This window comes from Vipera ursinii (assembly GCF_947247035.1).
Source record: "Vipera ursinii genome assembly, chromosome: W".
Taxonomy (NCBI): domain Eukaryota; kingdom Metazoa; phylum Chordata; class Lepidosauria; order Squamata; family Viperidae; genus Vipera; species Vipera ursinii.
In genome coordinates, this window is record NC_139522.1 from 39,463,290 (window position 1) to 39,486,787 (window position 23,498).

Here is a 23,498-nt window from a genome sequence, read left to right on the forward strand (position 1 = left end):
AATGACATTATGGCCTTTGCTTTCGGGCAACTCGACAATGAAGTCCATGGCGATGTCCTGCCACGGACGGTTAGGGTCGGCCACTGTCTGTAGAAGGCCTAAAGGTTTTCCTACCATGGGTTTAGTAGTGGCACAAACGTGGCATCGCCGTACGTAATCCTCTACCGTCTTCGCCATGTGAGGCCACCAAAATTGTCGACGTGTCAAATGCAGGGTTTTCAAAAACCCATAGTGCCCGGCTTGCTTGGTGTCATGACACCGATATAGCACTCGTTCCCGCAAAATGGCAGGTACGTAAATCCGGGTCCCGTGCCAGGCCAAACCATCACGCATGATCACGAGCTCTGGGTGAGTCTGCAACCAGTCGTCCCCCTGAAGGGTTTTCCGAAGGGCCTCACCGAACTCGTCCTGCGCTGCAAAGGCAACATCCCCTTCCCGAGCTGGACCCTCGGTGGGCACAAGCGCCTGTACTACGTCCTCCCTTTTACCTTCAAACTGCAGCATACGTGACAGTGCGTCTGCCAGGAAGTTTTTCCCCCCCGGAACATACTTTAACATAAAGCGGAATCACTGAAAGTACAGCGCCCACCGTACATGCTTGGGCGAAAGCCGTCGGGGTGTCTGCAAAGCCATCAGGTTTTTGTGATCTGTCCACACCTCAAATGGGTGGACAGCCCCCTCCAAGTGATGTCGCCAAAGTTCCAGTGCCCAGCGCACTGCAAAAGCCTCCTTCTCCCATATTGCCCAGGCGCGCTCTGCGGGAGACAGTTTTTTCGACGCATAGGCACACGGTTGAAGCGCCCCGTCCTTGTTTCGCTGAAGAAGGACGGCTCCGAGAGCAACGTCGCTCGCATCTGCCTGGACCACATAGGGCAGGGCAGGGTTTGGGTGTCGTAGGACCGGTTCTTTAGCGAAAAGAGCCTTGAGTGTATCAAAGGCCCGTTGGCACTCTGCAGTCCACCCCACCCGTAGTCCGGGACGCGGTTGTACTGTCAGCTGTCGTGTACGGAGGAGGTCCGTGAGTGGCAGAGCTATGGCCGTAAAACATGGTATGAATTGGTGGTAGAAGTTCGCAAAGCCTAAAAAACTTTGCAACTGACGCCGCGTCTGCGGGGCCTGCCATTGCTGGATGGCCTCTACCTTTTTGGGGTCCATTTCCACCCCCCCTGCGGAGATCCTGTATCCTAAATAATCGAGCTGTGTTCTATGGAACTCGCATTTAGACAGCTTAACAAAGAGTCGTGCGTCCCGTAACTTGGTCAACACCCGCCTGACCAAGGCGATGTGCTCTTCCAACGTCTCTGTGTAGACCAGGATGTCGTCCAGATAGACCAGGACCCCGCAGTATAAGAATTCATGCAGGACCTGGTTAATCAATTGCATGAAGACAGCAGGGGCTCCCTGTAACCCGAACGGCATCACCCGAAACTGGAAACTCCCCAGGGGACAGTTGAATGCCGTCTTCCACTCGTCCCCAGCCTTAATTCTGATTCGATAGTAGGCCTCTCTGAGGTCCAGTTTGGTAAAGATCCGGCCTTTAGCTAGGTGGGCCAGCAGGTCTTTCATTAACGGGAGCGGGTAAAGGTGTTCAACGCACACTGCGTTCATACCGCGATAGTCCACGCACAGCCTAAGCCCACCGTCCTTCTTCTCGCGGAACAGCACGGGCGCCGCCATCCTGGAACGTGCTGGCTGAATGAACCCCCGCTCTAGGTTTTTGTCGATGTACCGCCGGAGTTCCTGCATTTCTTTTGGTGACATAGCGTACATCCGGGGTTTTGGCAGCTTGGCACCGGGTTCCAGCTCGATGGCACAATCCGTGGAATGGTGGGGTGGCAGCGTGTCGCATTCTCACTCGTTGAACACGTCCAACAAGTCGGAGTATTCTCGGGGTACCTGAGCTTCTTGCGCTAACCCACCCGCACAGACCCTCTCTCGTTCCCCCGTGTGTGATGGTCCTAAAAACGCGCGACAGTTTAGGTATTGCCCAAATACGAATTTTATAATTCAACTTATATCGATATTTTTTCCAAACTCTCAACATGGCAGACCTTAATATATGTGTTTTAAAAACTTTGTCCACTTTTTTGTCATACAATAAATAAGCATGCCAACCATATAACAAATCCCACCCTTCAATATTCAATAATCTCCTTTGTGTTAAATTAAATCAATCACTAATTGACAATAATGCTACCGCATCATAATATACCGTATATACATGAGTATAAGCCGAATTTTTCAGCCCACTTTTTGGGCTGAAAAACTCCACTTCGGCTTATACTCCAGTGAACAAAAAAAAAGAACTGTCCCTTCGTTCGGAACAGGCTGCTGAGAGAAGGGAGCGGCAGAGCCTTGCAGAGCTGGCGGCAGTCCAGCGTTGTTTCTTCCCCTCGTGCGTGCGTGTGTGTGTCAGACCCACGGGAATGGCTGGTAGGGAAGCGGCATTCCGGCATTCCCCCCCTTCCTGTGTGTCGAGCCCACGGGGCTTGACACACAGAGAAACGCAAATGCCGGACTGCCGCCACCTTTACTAGCCATTCCTGCGGGTCTGACACACACACACAGACACACACATACACACACGCACGAGGGGGAGAAACAACGCTGGACTGCCGCCACCTCTGCCAGCCCTGCAAGCCTCTGCCGCCCCGGCGTTGGTGGTCGAGCTCTTCGGAGCCGGCAGAGAATCTCCCGCAGGAGGAGGTCGCGGCTTTCTCTCTTGCTTCGGACTGCAAGGATTTAAACTCCAGGAACAAATCCCGATGGAAGTTTTTTTAAAAAAAATACTCCTCCGGGTCGGACAGGGGACCCAGGCTGAGGTCTAGGGGTAGTGGGGGGGGGCTTGCGGACATAGATGGGCTCAAGTGGAAGCCAAGCAGCCCTCCCGAATCTGGGCTTCTGGACGGAGCAGCCGGTGGTGCGTTTCAAAAAGCAGAAAAGTTGGATTTTGAACATTTCAGCAGCGCATCTGCACCCGCTGCTTTTAGAAAGTACGAGGACCGGCAACTCCACTTCTCGGCTGATGCAGCGGGAGGCCCAGCCTCTCTTCAAACTCAGCGCCCGTGGCGGGGCTGGATCCGCCACCCGAAAGACGCTCGGGTGGCGCTTCCACGACACAGTCGAAGCGCTTCGCTCCACACACGGAAGGAAAAAGGTCGGCCCTCCAGCCGCGACCCGTCCGGCAGGCGCTCCTGCTTTGCGGCTCTCGAGGTCGCTGCCGGGAAGCCTCCGCAGTCGTGGAGGAGCGAAAGGCAGTGGCGGCACCTCCCCACGGCGGAGGCTCCCCGGCGTGTCCCTGCACCGGTCTCCCCCGCCGGCCGTGGGTCAAGCAGGCTACGCCGCCCGTTTCTGTCTGACACACACACACACGCACGCACGAGGGGGAGAAACAACGCTCTGGGCAGCAGATGCCTGGAGAAGGAAAAATCGGCCGCAGCCTCGGGGTAGGCTTCTACGGGGGCGCTGCCGCGATTCTGCAGGGGCCAGGTAGTGAAGACTCGTGGGGGAGGATGGGTGCCGTTGCAGCGCCCGGGGAAGCGTAGCCTGCTTGACCCACGGCCTGCGGGGGAGACCGGTGCAGGGACACACCGGGGAGCCTCCGCCGTGGGGAGGTGCCGCCACTGCCTTTCGCTCCTCCATGACTGCGGAGGCTTCCCGACAGCGACCTCGAGAGCCGCAAAGCAGGAGCACCCGCCGGACGGGTCGCGGCTGGAGGGCCGACCTTTTTCCTTCCGTGTGCGGAGCGAAGCGCTTCGACTGCGTCGTGGAAGCGCCACCCGAGAGTCTTTCGGGTGGCGGATCCAGCCCCGCCACGGGTGCTGAGTTTGAAGAGAGGCTGGGCCTCCCGCTGCATCAGCCGAGAAGTGGAGTTGCCGGTCCTCGTTCCTGGAGTTTAAATCCTTGCAGTCCGAAGCAAGAGAGAAAGCCGCGACCTCCTCCTGCGGGAGATTCTCTGCCGGCTCCGAAGAGCTCGACCACCAACGCCGGGGCGGCAGAGGCTTGCAGGGCTGGCAGAGGTGGCGGCAGTCCAGCGTTGTTTCTCCCCCTCGTGCGTGTGTGTGTGTGTGTGTGTGTCAGACCCGCAGGAATGGCTAGTAAAGGTGGCGGCAGTCCGGCATTTGCGTTTCTCTGTGTGTCAAGCCCCGTGGGCTCGACACACAGGAAGGGGGGGAATGCCAGAATGCCGCTTCCCTACCAGCCATTCCCGTGGGTCTGACACACACACACACACACACACACACACACACCAGGAAATCGAGAGCGCAGCCTTAAGTTAAAGGTGGCGGACGGGCCCGAGAAAAAAGGCTTTTAAAGCGTGCGGTGTTGTTGTGTTTTTTTTTTCCTCCCCCCGAAAGTGAACGGCAGCTTTCCGTACTAGTGTATTTGTACTGCCGCGAGTGACAACTGACAAAGCTTGCCGGTGTGATCTTGATTTTGGAACTGATGAAGTCTGTTAACAGGCTCAACTAAGATGGCGGACGTGTCGAGCTGAGCTCCGTGAGCTCCGTGAGTTTGGTGTGGTTTGGTGGTCTTGGGGGCGCCCTTGGAGTGCATAATGCCTCCACGTTAGGGCTGGATGACTAGACTGCTTTGTCGTCCCTGTTTTTGGGGGCGTTGGTGCCCTCCATATCGGCGAGAGGCAGCTGGAGGTCTGGCCGGGAGATTGTAGCCGTTTTGAAATGCCGCGTCTTGAAACGCCCGATCAGCTGATTTTCGGGTGGAAGAGCCGTGGCTTGAATCTGTTTGCATCTGCCTGAATTAGACCGAAACGGCCTGAATTTGACCAGAGTTGCTTTGTAATGGCTGGAGGAACTGCAGAGGAGGTCTTGCCGGGAGATTGTGGCCGTTTTGAAACGCCGCGGCTTGAAACGCCCGATCAGCTGATTTTCGGGGCGGAAAGAGCCACGGCTTGAATCTGCTTGTATTTGTTTGAACTTAACCAGAAACGGCTCGTAATGGCTGGAGGAACTGCGGAGGGAGTGAATGCTCCAGCCTGGAATATTTGGAAAGGCTGGGGGAACCGGATGAACTGCAGCTTAAGCGACTGTTGCCGGAGGAGCCATGGCTTGAAACGCCCCAGTTTTGGGGCAGCGTTTGCTTGTTCCGGGTAGAAAAAATGCTGTCGACCCCGGCATCTTTTGCGGGGATTTCCCATTTCCCGTTGCGAAACCAGCCGAGCCCAAGTCCACCCTTTCTTTTTTTTCCACGGCACGCTCGGTGCCTTTCCCACGATCGTGTCTCCTTCAGATCTTACGCAAGCTTCCTCGATTTCCTGGTGTGTGTGTGTGTGTGTGTGTGTGTGTGTGTGTGTGTGTGTTTCTTTCTTATTCCTCCCTTCTCTGGTGGTTGGAAAGGCGTGTGACGCGCTTCGACAACAACTCTGCTGGCTCTCTCGGTGGGAACCACCCATCCTCTATATACCCCCATTTCGGCTGCTTCGCAAACTGCTTCCTCCACCCCACCCCACCCCACCTCACCCCCCTTTTTCCAAACATTTTGTTTGCAGCTCTGGGCCAAGCACGCAACTCCGAAAACGATCCCACCACTGGCAACTCCCTAGCACCGTAGGCAAAAACTAAAGTCGAAGCCACACCTGACAATCGGGGAGGGGAGGGGAGGGGGGGAGGAAGGAGGAAGAAACCAGCGCACCCTTCGCCCTTTTATTGTCGCAATCGAAGAGGCAGGAGAATGCGGGGTGGGGAGGGGGGAGAGAGAGAGAGAGAGAGAGTAGAAATCCCTATTTTCGGAGCCGAGAAGAGAAGCGCGGCTACAGCAGTCGCTAGAGTTCCCCCCAAGGGGGCGGAGAAAGAAGAACTCTCGGAGCGTTTCTTTCGTAAATACGCGCACAGGCACACACTCACCCAGCCGCACGCTTCGCCCAGCTTCTTGCGGGGAGTTTGCAAGCCCTTCGTTTCTCTTCAGGGCCGTCAGAAGGGCGAGCAAGTCTCTGCCCTGCCCTGCCCTGCCGTGGGGGTGGGGAGCCAAGCGCACTTGACGTTCCTGGAAACGAGAAGGGCCTGCGGAGACTGACACCAACCCGAGTGCCCAAGCGGGTCTTCTCAGCGTCAGGCAAAGTAGCTCACATGCAAAACAAGCCCGGCAGAGGAGCCGGAGCAGCTCCGCTGCTGGGGGCGCGTCTCGGCCGGGCCTTGCAGGATCTGGGCCGGGCGCCTCTGCTCGCCGCTCCGGCTCCTCTGCCAGGCTTGTTTCGCGTGCGAGCTACTTTGCCGGCCGCTGCTGAGGGAAGATCTCTGGAGAGGAGCATAAGGTGAGCTGCTGCATTTCCCAGCCTCGGCTTATACTCGAGTCACTAACTTTTTCCAATTTTGGGGGTAAAATTAGGGGTCTCGTCTTATATTCGAGTCGGCTTATACTCAAGTATATACGGTAATTTAAAATTGGGCACTTTGAGACCGCCTCTTTCTCGTACATCTTACATTATCTTAAATTTAACTCTCGGTCTCTTCCCTGCCGAAATAAATTTATTAATACCTCTCTGCCATTCCTCCAAATTTGAATCTTTTTCAAGTATAGGTATCATTTGAAATAAAAATTTAGGTAAAACATTCATTTTCACAGCTGCAATTCTTCCCAATAAAGACAGTTGTAATTTTCTCCAACTATCTAGCTCTTTTTGTATTTTAGACCATACAAGTTCATAATTATTCTTATATAATTTAGTATTTGAAACTGAGAGATGTACCCCCAAATATTTAACCTTTTTAACTATTTCAAATCCCGTTAATTTTTCTAAAGCTACCTTTTGTTCTATGGTCATATTTTTAGACAATACCTTAGTTTTTTGTCTGTTTACCTTGAATCCCGAAACTGGTCCATATTGTAAAATTATTTCCATTGAGTCTGTAACTGATTGAATTGGTTGACTTAACGTAATAACCAAGTCATCTGCAAACGCTCTCAATCTATCGTCTTGATCTTTTATTTTAATTCCCTTTATTTTCTTTGAATCACGTATTTTAATCAATAATATTTCCAATGTTAAAACAAACAACAATGGCGACAGTGGACATCCCTGTCTTGTACCCTTTTCAATTTTACAAGCTTCTGATAAGCTACCATTAATTATTATTTGTGCTGTTTGTTTTTGATATATAGCCCTAATAGGTTGTAAAAACCTATCCCCAAACTGCAACTTCTCTAACACTTTAAATAAGAATTGCCAATCCAATTGATCAAAAGCTTTTTCAGCGTCCAGAAAAATCAGCGCTGCAGGGACTTGGTTATTTCTTTCTAAATATTCTAATACATTTACAATATGTCTCGCGTTATTTTTCATTTGCTTACCACTTATAAATCCTGTTTGATCAATATGAATCATTTGTTGCATAACCTTCATCAATCTATTTGCTAAAATTTTTGCAAATATCTTGTAATCAGTATTCAACAACGATATAGGTCTATAATTTTTAGTTTGTATAGGATCTTGATCTTCCTTTGGAATCAACGTTATAAATGCTGTTTTCCATGATGGAGGAACCTCCCCTCCAGATTGGATTGTTCTAAATAATTCTTTTAAAGGTTCCACCATCTCTAGTTGTAAATTTTTATAGTAAATAGCAGTCAATCCATCTGTCCCAGGTGCCTTACCTACTTTTAATTGTTTAATTACTAGAATAATTTCTTCAGTGGTTATCAATTGATTCATCTCTTCCCGTTGCTCTTGTGTGAGCGCCGGGATGTTCACTCCTTGCAAATAACTATCTATGTCTAAACCTTGACTTTTATCCCTTGCATACAGCTTAGAGTAAAATTCGACAAAAGCCTTTTTAATAAGATTTTGCTGAAACACTTCTTTACCCTTATAAACTATCTTATCTATATGACGAGATCTTTGTTTTTTCCTTAAAAAATAAGCTAACCACCTGCCAGGTTTATTTGCGTTATTAAAAATATTATGTTTAGCATATCTTAAATTAGTTGCCACCTAGTCCGCCATCAGCATATCAAACTGACCTCTTAACAAGATAATTGAATCTTTTAGCCTCTTGTCACATGGATCCATAGTAAAAGCTTTGTTTCCTCTTTATTTCCTCCTCTATTTCTTTACGCTTAAATTCCATTCTACGTCTATATTTATTATTCAAATATATTAAAACTCCTCTCATATAAGCTTTACTTGCATCCCATACTATTTCAATAGAAGTACCTTTGTGCATATTCGTAATAAAAAATTCTTTCATCTGCTTTTTACATTCTTCCACATTATCTACATATCTAAATAGGTTTTCATTTAATCTCCATGATCTTCTGTCACCATTACCCTTATCCAACTCCATCCAAACTGGACTATGGTCTAATAAAGTTCTTGGACATATTTTGATCTTCTTAATCCTAGAAAAAAATCATTAGTAATTAATATAAAATCAATCCTAGAAAAGGATTGATGTCTATCTGAGAAAAAAGTAAAATCCTTTTCATCCACGTTTCTTTCTCTCCAAATATCTTTCAATTCCAAATCATCTTTCAACTCAAAGAAAGATTTAGGCAATCTAGCATGGTTAGGAGTATTTTTTAAAAAATCTTTTTTATCCTTCTGCGTGTCCAGCACACCATTCCAATCTCCCATTAAGATACAAGACTTATAATCCCATTGAGTTATTTTGTTGTGTAGCAATTTATAAAATTCTTCTTGTTGTTGATTAGGAGCATATATTCCAATTAAAAGTATTTTCTTCCCTTCAATCAAAAGTTCAATAATAATATATCTTCTTTGTATATCTGCTTCAATTAATTTGGCTATCAGACCCTTCTTCTATCAGACCATTTTTCTTCTTTGGAGCGGATGCAATAAATTGTGTACCCAGTCTCAAATTTATCAAACATTTTTGATCAGAAACCCGAATATGTGTCTCTTGCAAACATACAACGTCATTTTTAAAATGTTTCAAATACTGAAATATTTTCTTCCTCTTTTGTGGTGAATTCAAACCATTAACATTCCAAGTCAGGAATTTTGTCGCCATCTTTTGCGACTTGAAGCCTCCGGAGCGCCTCCTGAAGATCTTCAGAGATCTGTCTCTTTGGCCTCGCTCCTCCCACTGCTTCACTTGATTCTTGAGTTGTAATCATCAAACATTGATCCTGTTGCCATTGTTGTTGTTGTGCCTTACGTCTAGATGCAGCCCGAGTTATTCTTTGAGTGATAGGTTCTTCTATTATAGCCAAGGGTTGCACAGTTTCAGAAAGTTGCTGTTTCTCTTGTGACTGTCGCTCTCCTGGCAGTGAACCTGCTTTCAATACATTAGTATAAAAATCTTGTGCCTTCAGAACTGTATTAAGACGGCATCTTATTCCAGCAAAATTCACCACAATCCCCATTGGTATCTCCCATCTGAACTGAAGCTGTTGTTTTTTCAATTCTTCTGCCAGAAAAGCAAAATCTTTTCTTTTTCTCAAAACTTTTGGGGGAATCTCTTTCAGAATCAAAACCTCCTGCCCAGCAATTTTAAATCTCTTATTATAAAAAATTTGAATAATCTCATTTCTTATCTTTCTCTTCGTAAAATACACCACCACATCTCTTGGCAATTTCCTTTGCCTGGCAATCCAGGAGTTAACTCTAAAAGCTTTATCTATCTCGCCAAAGAAATCTTCAGGTTGAAACCCCAAATTAGGTGCCAGGGCATCAGCCAGCATCTCTTGCAAATTCTCCTGAGGATTCTCTTTCAAACCTCTGATCCTCAGAGCAAACTCCATATCTCTGTATTGTATCATCACAACCTCTTCTCCGTTCTATCCATTTTATATTCAACTTCACCCATTTTGGCCTCCAACATCAGATTATTTTGTTTCACCTCTTTCACCCGTTCATTCAGAGTCTCAATACAACCTGCAAGCCCCTGAAGTGCTAACAGAATGTCCTCCCGCATTTCCTTGTTCTTATCCTCAATAAGCACAGCCACCTGTTCAGTTATTTTTCAGTTATTTTTTCAGACTGAGTTGCTAAAGCCACTTTTAAAGCATCTTGTAAGTCCTTTAAAGTTACAGGTGGAGCAGCTGCGGGGGATGATGACAAAGACTGCAATCCAGATTGCTGAACAGGCGATGTCCCTGCACTTTTAGTAACAGGGATTCTAGGAGGCTTAGAAGCCATTTTATAACCAATTAACTCTCCCTCCAAACTTTCACTTTTCTTCTCCTTTAACAACTTAAACCAAATCTTGTAAATTTAAGCAGGTCAAATTTAAAGTCCAAATCCTCTTCAATAATCCAGCAAACACTTTCAATATAAAAGAAGTGAGAGAGGAAAGAAAAAAAAAGAAAAAACCCCTTTGCTTCTTATAAAAAAAATCTTCTCTCTTTTCCCTTTTCACTCAGGCGCCATTTTCCCTTTTTTCCCCCAAAGTTATTGAGACAAAAAAAGAAGTTTTCTTTTTTCCGAGAGTTAAAGCCTTGTACTTGCTATTTATACGACTCCTGTATCCGCTCTGCTGCAACAATGTTTCTAATGTCAATCAGATCTGGCAGGAGTCGATTCAGCGTCTTGTTCTGCTGATAGCAGAAGAGTCCTCCGCTCCAGAGATGCCCAGGCTTCGGGGGGGGCTCTCACCCTTCAAGCCCCAGAACAAATGTTCTGGGGCTCTAGGGGAGCTCTACCCCTACCTGGGAACTCCCCCTCCCCTCTTCACCCAAGGAGTGGGTTTTTCACGCCGCAGAGCAGCTGATTGTCAGCTGCTCTGCAGTTTATACAGCAGCGAGGGGCCGGCGGTTGATTCCGACCGTCCGTGACGCTGGAGAGCCACCCGGAAGTTCACAGTTGGTTCATTATTGTATCTGGCTAATTGGTTGACACTAAGAGATATCAGGTCTAGTCCAGTTACTCAGATACGTAAGACTACCTATTAAAGATTGATACATAGTCTTATCAAATACAGGACTTTCAACATTAGTGTCCTTAAAATCCATAGCCATCGGAGTTTTTGCTGGTTTGCAAAGTTCCATATTATATCTCTTTAATAACTGAGAAATTTTACTGGCTTGCGAAACCTTAAAACCTCTATTTGTCTTTACAATATCTAACCTCAAATAGTGCCTTATTTCCCCAAGGTTCCTAAGTGTAAATTTGTTTTGCAACCTTGAAATAATGTTCTGTGCTTCTAGCTCAGTTTTCGTTATGATTGCAATATCATCAATAAATAATAGAAGTAAAGATAACACTCCATTGTGTTCTCTCCTAAATAAACATGGATCAGCATCACTGGCTACAAAACCTATTGCACTCAACTCGTTGACTATACATTTGTTCCATTCGTAACCTGATAGTTTTAATCCATATAGGCTTTTCCTTAATTTCCAACAATCATGGTCTCTATCATTGGTCAATCCTGGTGGAGTTTTTAAATAAATAGTATGTTGCAATGGAGCATGTAGGTATGCAGTTTCCACATCCACATGGTTAACTATATATTGGTTTTTAGCCGCTCACACTAAAGCCGCTCTTACAGTAGTTGCCCTTAGACTGGGTGCAAATACCTCCTCATAATCCTCAGTAGTTTGGGCAAAACCTTGCGCAACCAAACACGCCTTATGGGTTACAGTTCCATCAACACCCTTCTTTATCTTATATATCCATTTGCAACCTATTGTCAAACCTCGTCCTGCAGCAAGCAGGGCAGGGTGCCGAACACAGGAACGAGAGACTTCCGCTGCGGTCTAGAAGCACTTTATTCTTCAGGGCAACAGCCGCAACAAGAAACAAAGCCAGCGTTGGCCGCTACCTGCAGCCAACGCTACTATATACACACCCGAAAACCCCACCCATACTCCACCCAAACACGCCCACGCCCTCCCATCCCCTATAACTTCCCCACCCCTCCCCTACAAGGCCCTTCGCCCGACGCCCGGTCAGGTAAGCCCCCTCCCGTGTGTTGCCGCCACCGTGCTCCTCCCCCTCACCCACTCCCTGCCACGCCCAACTCCGAACCCCCCGGCCATCGTCCACGCTCGAGGCCCCCAGCCACCCGGTCACCGCGGTGGGTAGGGACCCGTCCCCTAACGGCTTCGCCAGCTCCCGAATTACACAGTCCTGCGCAGGCATGGCGTCCGCCAGAGGAGACAGCCGCAACGGCGGAGTCTCCGAAGCAGTCCGCTGCGAGGCCGAAGCTCTCGAAGCCTCCCAGGCCGCTGAGACGCTGAGTTGATCCGGGCCTCTACTGGGCATGCCGCAGGCCGGGGAACCTTGCGCAGACGCGCCGCCGGGCGGGAACGGCAGCCGCGGCGCGTCTGGAGGCGGCTGAAACGGCGACACGGGCCTCGGAGCTTTTCGAGCTGAGGAGCCCTGCAGAGACGCGCCACCGGGCGAGGACAGCAGCCGCGGCACGTCTGGAGGCGGCAGAAGTGGCGGCGCGGGCCCCAGAGCCTTTTGAGCCGGGGAGCCGTGTGCAGACGCGCCGCCGGGCGAGGACAGCATCCGCGGCGCATCTGGAGGCAGCGGAAGCGGCGGCGCGGGCCTCGGAGCCTTTCGAGCCGGGGAGCCGTGTGCAGACGCGCCGCCGGGCGAGGACAGCAGCCGCGGCGCGTCTGGAGGCGGCGGAAGTGGCGGCGCGGCCCCCGGAGCTTTTCGGGCCGCCATGGAGCCTGGTGAGTTCGGCGGCAGGAAGGCAGGGGGTGCGGGGGGGTTGGAGGGGCCCCCCCTCGAGTGTCGGGCTCCCGAGGCCCGACACCTATAGCTTGCTCACCAGGTGGCAGTTTTGTTTTTTCATAGACCTTAAGGTCCTGCAAAGACTTTAACTCCCTGTTCATTGCAGCTTTCCATGATTTCTGTTCTTTTTCAGGATACATCCTGATTTCATCATAGTTAGAAGGCTCTAACTCAACTTGGCATATTACACTGGCTTCATAACGATCTGGTGGCCGTCTTTCGCGCGTTGAACGCCTAGGTATTACAGGGCTTTGTACTGGTGTTTCCTCTGTTTCCTCCTTTATCTCCCCTATCGCATCTTCCTCTTTTAAAGGTACAGAAGATGTCTTATTATTTCTAGCTATGTCATCAGAGGAGTCCTCAAATACTAGAGGATCTGTGTTAACTGTTTCTTGTTCTAATCTATCCCAACCAAAGTGCTCAAGGAATTTGGCACTAGCACTACTATAGACATTGGTGGTGCCTTGTTCCCAGAAACGATAGGATCTATGATTAGATTCATAACTCACAAAGTATAATTGCCTAGCCCTATGTTGGCCTTTACTCCTGAGTTGTGCAGGAATGTGGACCCATGCTGGGGTGCCAAACGTGTGCAGGTAATCAAGGTTTGGTTTTTTACCATGCCATAACGTATATGGTATTTTACCAGTAGAAGAATTAACCACTACATTTAGAACATGGTTTGCACATTTTGCTGCCTCCCCCCACAGTCTATCTGTTAAGCCAGAATCTTTTAACATAGTTCTCATCATGGCTTGTAACGTTTGCCCACGTCTCTCAACAAATGCATTATGTTGAGGCCTATAAGGGGCTGAACGTTTATGCTCAATGCCAGCTGATTCTAGCATATCTACAAACCGCTTGTTTGTAAATTCAGTGCCGTTATCAGTTATTATGCACTGAACTTTAAAAAAAGTGCTTCTTGAGTTATCAGGAACCTACACAGGCAAAAGCATACTGAGAATAGTAAGAGTCACACAGTAACCACACAGATACACTGAGTTGTGATAAACAGAAAAATACTTTACTATTAGGTGTAAAAACAAAAACACAATCCGAATAAACAGTCCAGGTCATACACGAATAACAACAGATAAGCAACAGCAACAGTCCAGGGAGTATCCAAATTACAATGTCTTCTTACTGGTCTGAAGGTCAAGTACACAGTTCCTAAGGTTTAATGCAGTAGTAAGCCAAAAAGCAAAAACAATGAGAGCAAAGAGAGAGAGAGAAGCCACGTTCCTAGCTCCCTCTTATGGCTGTTGGAAAAACTTACACACTCATTGGCCAATTAGCACCTTAAGGTTATAACATCATGGTTTATATATTTCCAACCCAACCAGGTAGGCTATAACCATATGCCTAACAGATACTTTTCAGGCTGGACTTGTAAGTAACATCCCAGTGGTGTTGGGTGGTCAATAAAAAAAAATCAATATTTCTACCTGTCCTATCTGGCCAGGCCCTTCAGGGCCAGTCAGCTAAGGAATGCTGGTTGGCTGAGCCTAGAAGACGTGTCTTTTCCGCAATAGTGCCTGCCCTATGGAACATTCTCCCTCCAAAAATCAGGATGGCCCCAACTCTGCTAGTGTTTCCTAAGTCCTTAAAGACCTGGCTCTGGGCCTTAGCCAGAGGTTCCAAGTGTGTCCAGGGACCAGTTTCTTGGTTACTTTAGCAATTATGGTGCATGCTTTATTCTCAGTATATTTTATTATATGTATTTCTCACCTATGTAGTTTTTGTATTATTGTAATTGTTTTTATTTCCTTTTCAATTTTGTTCATCACTCAGAATCACTTGTTGAGATGAGCAGCCTTAAAAATTGAATGAATGAATGAATGAATGAATGAATGAAGATGGTGATCACATCCCCATGATTGAAGACCTGTCCCTTTGTAGGTGTGTCAACTTCACATATATTGACAATGGAGGCCAGGTTCAATCCCATGGTTGCAACCTACATCTTGACTTTTTGATCTCTTCCCTGTGGATGCTGCTGGAGCATCTGGAGCTCTGCAATGTACTTGGAGTGATTCCCATTGTAGCTATGATGGTTCCATGAAATGGATAGCTTTCTTTTATGTTCAGATTTTTTTTCTGCCTATTTTGTATATATATATTTGGTATATATTATTTGTTAAAGTATTTTTGGAAGAACTGGCCCATTGATATTCATTAAACAGCCTCCCTCCTTCTCCAATTCCCCACAGTTCTATTGAGAGCTTTATCTTCCATTCTGTCAGCTCTCCTTCCTTATCCTCCACTATGTTCTGAAACCTTGGTTTGTACAATGTCTTTTCCATTTCCAATATTATCATTGTGTCTTCTAAGTCTTCATTTATCAGAGTCTGGTCACAATTTTCTTCCTTCAGATTCTCAATACTGTACTTGTGTCAGCATTTTCTATTTTTCCTTCTGTTTTCTGAGTTGCTGGTTCCTTCTCTGTATTTATTTTCTGGGTTTGTACATTTAAATTAGAAAATTGTTCTTTTATCTCCTTTGTGTTTCTTTTCACCTCATCACAAGTTAAAGCGATTGTTTCTTGTATTAATTTCAGCATGGAGAGAATTTCTTTCTGTGATTCATCAGTATTTTCTTGGTAATCTGGCAAACTGAGGCTTCTGGAGACAGATGTTAAATATGGTTTTTCATCATTTAGAGTTAAGCAGGAAACATCCATTTTATTTTTTGTAAGTAGTCTTTATACGTTTATCCAACCAACTAGCCGTTCTTAAACCTCCCCTAAGCAGATATAAGTAAACTTCAATTTTTTCTGTCCAATGAGAAAGATATCCTTTCTATCCAAGGAGAAAAAAAGAACCATTACAGATTGTTTAATAATCAAGATTTATAATCCAAAGTGTTCCATCATATCTGGCAATAGTATATGTATTTTCTACAGGAAAATAGTCCCACAATACAGTTCTGGAACTCAGTATTTTTGTTCATAGTACAGACAGGCCAGTTTTAAAATGATATCATTGTCTCTGCCACACAGATAAGCAGTCCCCAAGCCTGTTCCTTTTTCTCAGCTGTAAATCTCAAAAAGTCAGATCTTCAAGGCCAGCCAGTCTTATTTCACTCTGGGCTTCAAGCCAGGTTACCTTTAGGCATACATAAATTGTAGTGCCGTAATTTACCACTAGATGTCATAAACACCGTTTTTCAGTTTTTAAATCCAAAACTTATTGTAAACTTTTCCAGCCTTTAAAAAAAAACCTCTTAAAAACATGTTTAGTCCCCAAATTCCCAAGTCATATAAATATATTAGTTCTAGGTTGGTCTTATAGGTTTCTCCTTTTTCCCCAGGTAATAAATTTGCTGCTTTTCTGAGGGAATGGGGTGGAAGTTCCCTTTCCCTTCTTCTCAGGGGGAGTGCTTTCGGCAGATTTTCAGGAAAAGGTCTTAAAATCATAAGAGAGGCTTAGGTCTCACCCAGTTTCATCCATGTTGCTGTAAGTTTGCTTGGTAGTGCTTGATGTCTTCTGTTGACAGCAGCTTCTGACTGGCTATGCGAATGTAGCCAGTCTTTCCCCCGCCTGTTTGGAGGGCTTCCTCGGATCAAATGGGAGGGCTGCTGACCAAACGAGGGTCCCCTCCTCGCTTGCTGCCTCTATGGGGCAGCTTTCAACCCTTTCCAGGGTCCCCCAGCAGGGCAAAATCAAACACGGAAGACAGAGCCCGTCTTCCTGTGTCTGCCTCGTCACGACACCATCACCGGAAGCCAATAGTTGAACTTTGAATATGCTAGTGTGGTACTCATGAGTTCTGGACTCCTGAAGCAACATTCTCAAGAACAGTAGCTTTTTTCTTCCAGCAAGAATTTTTATCAGTCTCTAACGGTAGCTAAGAAATATTTCAACCATGATCCTTTTTTTTCCTCTGTGGAATTTGAAAAACATTGTATTTCAGCCTACACCATAAGTCAGCTTACATTTTACAATCTGTGAGGCTGATTCTTCAGAAAAGGGAATTGAGAGGAATCAAAATAGCTCCAACTAAGACAAAACAAGTCCAGAATAACTGGAAAATTTGGGATGGAACCGGAGCACTTACTGCCATGTTACAGGTTTAGGACAATTGATCATGGACACATGGTCATGCCCACTTCACCCTGGTCTCCCCGGGCAAGCTGACCCACTGTGGGCATTCGTCCCTGGATGGCGTTCCACAGACACTTGACTGCACCCACCCCACCCCAGGCAACCCACTGCGGGCCTTTGTCTATGGCTGGCCCTCCTTCGGTGCTATACCGCCACCACTATTATCCTACTGCTCCTCCCACACTGTCTAGTTGTGGGTGATACACTGTGACACAAATCTCCACAGCTGATTTCCCCCATGGGATGATTAACCCCACTTGTATGCCTGCCAGGGGACATCAGTGGCAGATGGGGTGGGGTGGTCACTTGCGGAAAAGCGCCTGCACGATTGTGGCCTCTGTGGAGGCTAGTGGTAGGCTTTCTGCATTTTCCCTGGGCTGGCGGTTTCATCCCCCTGACCCCCATTACGGCTCTGCCCACACAGCCACGGGAGAGTTGATGGCTGGAGTCACGGCTGTGCGGTCTTTGGAGCGCCCCTGCCTCCAGCCCTGGTATAACTCTCCCATGGTTGTGTGGGCAGAACTGCAAGTGGGGGGGCAGGGGGCCAATACCACCAGCCCAGGAATGATGCAGAGACTACCACTGGCCTCCAGAGCTGCCACTGAAACCATACAACACAGGTGGCGAATGGGGAGCAAGCAGCAGGAGGCGGCACTGCAGAAGCCAAGCAGCAGGTGGAGGTGGCGGCTGCCGGAGCCTAGCAGGTGATCTGTGGGGAGGGGTGAAGCAGGGGCAGCAGGGACCGAAGAAAGCCCCTCCAGCGATGGACGCGGCTGTTGCGCAGCGGCGGCGGAGGCCTTTCACCATCACTCCCCCGGCTCCAAAACAGGGAATGGGGATTGAGCCTCCCCCGTCCATCATCCATAGCATGGCAGTCTGGCTCGGGAGGGGAGTGAGAGGGAAGAGGCGGGTGGGCAGTTGGGTCATTGAATGGGTGGGGTGGAGGTCGCGAAGCAGGGAGTGGCCTGGCTGCAGGGGCCCTGACGTGCACGGGTGCGGGGCGCGTGGGGCAGCTCCACACACCACCTGCCTCGCCTCACCTCGTGGCGGCACTAGTGCGCCACGCAGTCTCCTGCCCCGTTGCAGCAGCGAGCAACCAGACGGTGGAACGGAGTGGGTGGGCTCTTAACTAGGGCTTATTTTGGGGGTAGGGCTATTAGGCGCATGCTAAAAATCATGCTAGGGCTTATTTCCTGGGTGGATCTTACTTTCAGGGAAACACAGTAATGACTTCCAGACCACCAATTTTTTAAAGCAAGACACTCACTGTCCAATAGGGTTTGGTTTTATTCTCAAAATAGCTGAAATTTATTGGCATTCCAATGCTTGTTGAAGGTGACATTATCAGCTAAATCTTGATATGAAGTTTTGGCCTATTAAGTGGGCCAAATTCCAGGGAAGGTAACATTTTTAATTGACACCCTGGCTTCTGTCCACGGGGACTGTACAGGGATCCCATCATAATGTCCAACCACCACCACCAAAAAAAAACAAACCCCAAAAACCCAGAACCATGTTTTCCTAACAGTATTCTCCTTAGGTGCTACCACACAAGAAAGGCATATGCCAAGTTTCTTCCAGATGCAGGTCCTTAAGACTTCTGGGAATTACCATCTTATTTCTTTTAACAAATAATCAGAGGGTCAGTAAAAGACCAAACCATTAAAAGGAGGAAGACTTAAATGCTTTATTTCATCATACTTTATGGTATATAAGAAATGGACCTCAAAATTTTCTAATTTTCCAAAGGACAACTAACTTCTAGAAGGCCTGCCTATAAGCCCTGAAATATATATCCTCCACTGGTTTGGATTGAATTACAATACACACCTCCTGAAATCCTTTCTCCTAACTAACCATGATCACAATGGCATTTCAGGAACTTTTATTTATTTCTTGGATTGGCTACACCAGGTACAGTGTGAATGCAGACTCAAAAGCTGAATCAGCTTTTTCCTGATTTAGAAGTTCTGGCTGAAGTTCTTTGAAAACTACATTTGTAATGAATTAGGATAATAACCCAATTGAAATTCTTGCACAATTCAATCACACATAAAGAAAAACAAAGACAAAGTACGCTAATAAGATTTGTTATGGTATTCCAATAAAAATACATTCATACAGAAATATAACAATCCTGCAAAAAGAATTTCAAATAAAATTTGTAAAACATTTTTTACAAAAATCTTACAAAGTGATTCTTTAAATAGGGTACTTCCAAAAACAAACATAAAAAAATTATGAATAGAATTTATTTTTCTGAAATTTCAAGCATTTTCTTTCAGCTTGATTGAGGCTCATTTATCACCTGAACAAAATGTACTCATTTAAGCACAAAACTGAATTCTAACTACTGCAAGGGGTTTTTTGTCAAATAACAAATTATTATGGATAAGCAGAAAACATTGCCATCTTACCCTCTCTAATACATATCCTGAAAAAGAAAAAATGTGCAGAATTGCCTTGATCAAAGGGTGAGGATTTCAATTCATACTTGTAGACAGGTATTTCCAGATCTACAGTATTTTTTTGACTATGAAATGACATCTCTCAATGCAGTGAAAAAGAAAAGTGCCCTGCATGTATGAAGCACCATACATCTATTAGACTTCCATAATCTCTATAAGTTTTCTTGGAGTAGTTTTTAAACTTAAAAAGTGCTTTTTCAAGCATATAAAAATCAAAATGCAATGCAGATACATGTAGGCCTATGTATCCTTTAGCCTTGGACAAACTGGATTTGAACATGGTTAGAGGACTATTAATTTTCACCATCATTTTCAGGAAACAAGCTGCCCCCAAATAGCAATAAATAAGCTATCTTCTTATGGAAGGCAGCTTGGAAAACACATTGAATTAATGTTTGGGGAATGACTATTTCTAACATCTCATAAAACTGCCTTGTGAATTCAGCTAAAAGGTAAATACCCGTAGGAATAAATTCACCATCAAAGAGCACATTTCTACATCTTCTCAATAAGCTTAGTGGACAGAAACTGATGGGTTGGGATTTATTTAGTCTTAGCGGAAAGTGTCTATTTTTAACTACCCCTCAATGGATTGCTCCCATATGATGTGGAAATGGTTCAGCAGGCACACTTAGACCTTGGTGTTCCAATTAAATGCCCTTTTGGAGAGATGAAGAGCTCACTAACCACCATCAAGGAAAGCATGAAGTAGCAAGAGAGAAAGTGCAATGCAGCAAAAACAAAAACCTACAGAAAAGGGCAAAGAAAAAGGATGAACATGCTACTGGGTGAAAATAAGAAGGACGGGCTAACTCTTTCTCAGGGCTCCTAAAAGGACTGTCTTTTCTTTAAAAGTAGACAAGTGGCTTGCATTAAACAAAAAGAATTGGAAGAAAACCAACAAAAAGGTCTTCCCAAATCACTCAAGTCCTGCTGTTGCCCCCAAAAGGGCTCCAGTGCACTTCATTTGAACACTGGGAAATTTTTCATATGCAAAAGTGCCTATCAATAAGGAAGTAACTGCCGTCTCTTGCAAAAATTGTGTACAGAATGAAACCCTCACTTTTTCAGTTTTCTACCAAACTCTTCCAGAAGTTTACAAATTAAAAAAACCCTGACTTTTATTTGCTTCTTCTCTATGAAATTCAGGAAAACAAGATGGTTCCTCACAGGCTATGACACTTTCTAGCAAAGAACTCAATACAATCCTTAAAAATATTATCTATATATTCATAGACGTACACACCCATGCACAAATATACATTCATATACTCTCACAGCTACAGATACTATACAAATACAGTTGCAAGAAAAAGTATGTGAACCCTTTGGGATTACGTGGAGTTTTGCATGAATTGGCCATAAAATGCGCTCTAAACGTCATGTAAGTCACAACAATAGAAAAACACAGTCTGCTTAAAATAATACTACACAAACATTAGCTGTTATCATGTTTTAATTGAACATAAGATGGAAACATTCACAGTGCAGGGTGGAAAAAGTATGTGAACCCCTAGCCTAATGACTTCTCCAAGAGCTAATTGGAGCCAGGAGTGAGCCAACCTTGACTCCAATCAGTGTGATGATATTGGATGTGTTGCTGACAGCTGTCCTGCCCTTTAAAAACACACACCTGTTTTGGGTTTACTGGTCTCAAGAAGCACTGTCTGATGTGAACCATGCCTCGCAGAAAAGAGCTCTCTGAAGACCTACGATCAAGAATTGTTGACTTGCATGAAGCTGGAAAGGGTTACAAAAGTATCTCCAAAAGCCTTGATGTTCATGTGTCCACGGTAAGACAGACTGTCTACAAATGGAGAAAGTTTAGCACTGTTGCTACTCTCCCTAGGCGTGGTCGTCCTGTAAAAATGACTGCAAGAGCACAGCGCATAATGCTTAATGAGATAAAGAAGAATCCTAGAGTGTCAGCTAAAGACCTAAAGAAATCTCTGGCACATGCTAACATTTTTGTTGACACATCTACAATAAGGAAAACATTAAACAAGAATGGAGTACATGGGAGGACACCACGGAGGAAGCCATTGCTGTCCAAAAAAAATATTGCAGCACGTTTGAAGTTTGCAAAAGAGCACCTGGATGTTTCACAGCACTACTGGCAAAATATACTGTGGACAGATGAAACCTAAATTGAGTTGTTTGGGAAAAACACACAACACTATGTGTGGAGAAAAAAAGGCACAGCACACCAACATCAAAACCTCATCCCCACTGTAAAACATGGCAGAGGGAGCATCATGGTTTGGGGCTGCTTTGCTGCCTCAGGGCCTGGACGGATTGTTGTCATTGATGGGAAAATGAATTCGAGTTTATCAGGACATTTTGCAGGAAAACGTATGACCATCTGTCCACCAACTGAAGCTCCGCAGAGGATGGGTGATGCAACAGGACAATGACCCAAAGCATACAAGTAATTCAACAAAACAATGGCTTCAACAGAACAGAATACGCCTTCTGGAGTGGCCCAGTCAGAGTCCTGACCTCAACACAATTGAAATGCTGTGGCATGACCTTAAGAGAGCGATTCACACCAGACATCCCAAGAATATTGCTACACTGAAACAGTTTTGTGCAGAGGAGTGGTCCAAAATTACTCCAGATCGTTGTGCAGGTCTGATCTGCAACTACAGGAAATGTTTGATTGAGGTTATTGCTTCCAAAGGAGGGTCAACCAGTTATTAAGTCCAAAGGTTCACATACTTTTTCCACCCTGCACTGTGAATGTTTCCATCTTATGTTCAATTAAAACATAACAACAGCTAATGTTTGTGTAGTATTATTTTAAGCAGACTGTGTTTTTCTATTGTTGTGACTTACATGATGTTTAGAGCGCATTTTATGGCCAATTCATGCAAAACTCCACGTAATCCCAAAGGGTTCACATACTTTTTCTTGCAACTGTATATGGAGGCTTCTCTACGTGGAAACGCTGAGGATTACCTTGAACACCAGCTGATGGTTTTCCCACCTCTTCATAATGTACATTAGCTATAGCACAAGTGTCAGGTGAAAAGAGAGCCTTAATAAAGCATATATCATTCATACCCCTGTATAAGACCTCCCAAAAGAGAAGTTCAATTTGCATAAGGCACCATTATTAAGGTGAACAATACATTAACAGGTAGAAAACCAAAAAATAGACCCCAAGGCATAAATAAAAGACAAGAAGGTAGGTGTTGGAGTTGGAAACAGTTGCACGAGTTTTTTTTTTAAAAAAAATTCATTTCTAACCTACAGTGGTTTTATCCACCCAACAGGACTGTTAGGCATATGGTGTTAGCCTACAATGTTGGGTTGAAAATATATTAACCATGATGTTATGTCTTTAAATGTTAATTGGCCAATGGGTGTGTAAGTGTTCTCATGGCCATAACAGGGAGCTAGTAACGTAGCTTCTTTCTCTCTCTGAATTCACTGCTCTCTACTATTACTGTTTTTGCTCTGTTACTGTGATAAACCTGAACTGTGTATTGACCTCTGGACCGGTAAGAAGACTTTGTATTTTGGATTACTCCTTGGACTATTGCTATTGTGTATGACCTGGACTGTTTATTTTTTGACTGTGCATTTTTTATTCTTACACCACCTCAAAAGTAAACTACTTTTTGCTTTTACAACTCAGTGTACTCTTGTGTGTACTGTGTGACTCTTGCTGCTCTCAGTACCCTTCCTTGTCTGTGCAACTCGTTGGTAGCACAAGGAGATCTCTGCACAACAAATTCCTTAACAAGGACAAAGGAAAAATAATTCAATGAAAAAAACACTATTTGGGCTTGGTATGTTATGTAACATTAAATCAATTGCACTGTAGCAGCTTTGAACTGGAATTGAGAAAGAGAAAAATAGCAGTCCTGATTAAAGAAGGGAAAAGCATCTAGTTCTCCAGAACCATGCAATAACCTTTGTATTATAATAAACAAAGTTATAGGTTGTGTTATACTGTAAACACACAGCTTATACAATGGATTACAAATGAGCTCTGTAGTAAGTCACACAAGCTACTGGAGACATTGCACATTTAATATCTGGACGAGACACCAAAAACTCCTTTCACACAAGATAGGGGCCCATACCGACATTTCTTTGTTCTGATTTTCCTTTCCTCCCTTCCATCTCCCCCTTCAGAAACTAAAAATAATAAAAGGCGCAGACACCATTTTCCCCTCCCCCATCAAAAGGATGAACAACCTTCTATCTTACATAACATTCCTCACATGCACCACCACCCCAAAATAAAAATAAAAT

General features: G+C 45.5%; 1 long non-coding RNA gene across 1 annotated transcript in view; it reads right to left on the reverse strand.

Moving 5' to 3' along the window:
- The window catches only part of LOC310648283, a 182,348-nt gene that overhangs the window by 111,615 nt on the left and 47,235 nt on the right, over positions 1–23,498 (reverse strand). The gene's annotated exons all lie outside the window — the stretch shown is intronic.